The following is a 2,588-nucleotide window of genomic DNA, read 5'->3' on the forward strand; positions in this document are numbered from 1 at the left end:
GCATGCGGGCTCAGGGCGGCTTACACGGCACAACAGTGCAATAAAATATAACACATTAAAACAATTTAGGCACACAGGGTGCGATAAAATTATACAATTTAACCACTTAAAACACAGTTCAATCTTACAGGATTAAAATACATTATGCATGTACTAGAAAGAATTGTGCGCAGGAGGTATTAATATCCCACACATTGATCACATTGCAAGTCATTTTAGTTTTGAAGCCTATTCTGTGTTAAGTTTAATTTTCTTGTTAAATGCCTTGCCTTCATCACTATTCACTGGCCTAAGTAGCAACAGGGCTGCCTCTTGAGGCAGATTTCGTTGCCCCTTCACCTCCTGCAGATGGCCAGGTTGTGGTAAGCTAGAAGGAAATGAGGTGGGAAATGATTAAGAAAGGGTCCCTGGTCCATTCCATTTAGGCTTCCAAATTAGTTTGGAAATTCTCGAACTGCTGAACTACTGACCTTCCACAGCCTGCAGTTCAGTGTCTTAACCAATACCCACTCGTTATTCTACCTCACCATGAGGTCAGCAGAAAGGGTGGTGTCATAGGCTGAGATGTTCCCAGTTGGCAGAGCAGCCCACCCCGATGGCACTGCTCTGCAGTACACAATGGTGATCATAGTGGCGGCGGCAGCTCCTACTCAAAAGCCTGGCGGAAGAGCTCCGTCTTGCAGGCGCTGCGGAACTGAGACCCTGGAGAGCCGCAGAAGGCAATGGGGGCAGTGACTCCAACATCCAACCCTCTGACTGGCAGGCAGTCTGGGGTCTCAGTCTGGGGTAGGCCTAACAGTATGGGGTGGGGACACTGTGGCTCAGTGGAAGAGCCTCTGTTTGGCATGCAGAAGGTCCCAGGTTCAATCCCCGGTATTTCCAGTTAAAAGATCTGGCAGTGGGTGATGTGAAAGACCTCCACCTGAGACCCTGGAGAGCCGCTGCCAGTCTGCGTAGACAATACTGACCTTGATGGACCAAGGGTCTGATTCAGTAGACGGCAGCTTCCTGTGTTCATGATGGTCAGGGAAGGGGCTGTGGCTCAGTGGTAGAGCATCTGCTTGACATGCAGAAGGTCCCAGGTTCAATCCCCAGTATCTCCAGTTAAAAGATCTGGCAGTGGGTGATGTGAAAGACCTCCACCTGAGACCCTGGAGAGCCGCTGCCAGTCTGCGTAGACAATACTGACCTTGATGGACCAAGGGTCTGATTCAGTAGACGGCAGCTTCCTGTGTTCATGATGGTCAGGGAAGGGGCTGTGGCTCAGTGGCAGAGCATCTGCTTGACATGCAGAAGGTCCCAGGTTCAATCCCCGGTATCTCCAGTTAAAAGATCCGGCAGTAGGTGATACGAAACCTCTGCCAGTCTGAGTAGACAATACTGACCTTGATGGACCAATGGTCTGATTCAGTATAAAACAGCTTCATGTGTTCGTGTGAATATCCCCGACTTTCTGGTCTTCACCAATTAATGGGCTAGCAGTTCGAAAGCAAGAAATTGCAAGTAGATAAATAGGTACCACTTCGGTGGGAAGGTAACAGCGTACCGTGCACCTTGGTATTTAGTCATGCCGGCCACATGACCACGGGAACATCTTCGGACAGCGCTGACTCTCCGGCTTGGAAACGGAGATGAGCACCGCAACCTAGAGTCAGATTCTACTAGCTTTCGAGCAAAGGCAACCTTTACCTTTACTCTACAACCAATCTGCATCCCCAGATGGGATTTTTGTAACTGAAGATTCCAGGGACTGAACCAGGGTCCTTTTGTGTGCAAAACATGGTCTCTAGCATGGCGCTATGAGCATTCGCGTAATGTGGCAATTAAACACGATTTGCACAAACTGTAGCTGCGATGGAATCCTATTCCTACAAGAATTTTTTTTTTTAAATGTACAGAGCCGAAGCTGGAAAATGTTGGCAACACCATGTTAAATAATGCCAATTCCATGCGGGTCTGGTGGTTTTGCAACAATGTTGACGGCTTTGCTGGTGGTGTGGTTTTAAAGCTACTAACCAGATAAAAGGTGATACATCAACTCCTACATTGTAAATAATATTGTCGAGTGATTTGCACAATTGCATGACAAAAGAGATACATTCTATTAGTTGGTGATCTGTTATTATGTTTGTGTTGATCACAGGGGCAGTGCCTCCAGGAATACGTCTTTCCCTCACGCAGGTGCTGCAATCCCGAGTTGGTGATTGTATACAGGTGGGGCGGGGGCAGCACTCTTGTACCTGCTCCCCCTCTGTGCATGTTGATTGAAGACAAAGGTGTGTACATGGATTCTGTGTGGGAGCAACCAAAGAGTTTAGTGGTTAAAAGAACTGGACTGTGTCGTAACTATCCAGTGTGGCAGCCAGCATTGTAGTGGTGAAGAGTGGCGGACTCTAATCTGGAGAGCCGGGCTTGATTCCCCACTCCTCTGCCTGAAGCCTGCCGGGTAACCGTGGGCCAGTCACAGCTCTCTTAGAACTCTCTCAGTCCCACCGACCTCACAAGGTGCCTGCTTGCGGTAAAGAAAAGGCAATTGTAGGCCGCTTCGACTCCTTAGGGTAGGAGCGGTGGCGCAGGCAGTAAATGCC

At 48.7% G+C, this 2,588-nt stretch overlaps 1 non-coding gene across 1 annotated transcript; it reads left to right on the top strand.

Annotated features, from left to right (window-relative positions):
* Positions 1–1,252: 1,252 nt before the first annotated feature.
* TRNAV-GAC lies at positions 1,253–1,324 on the top strand. The gene has a single exon. It is a non-coding gene; the product is annotated as a tRNA-Val (tRNA).
* Positions 1,325–2,588: the final 1,264 nt, after the last annotated feature.

This window comes from Gekko japonicus, unplaced genomic scaffold (genome assembly GCF_001447785.1).
Source record: "Gekko japonicus isolate JY-2015 unplaced genomic scaffold, Gekko_japonicus_V1.1 scaffold11425, whole genome shotgun sequence".
Taxonomy (NCBI): Eukaryota; Metazoa; Chordata; class Lepidosauria; order Squamata; family Gekkonidae; genus Gekko; species Gekko japonicus.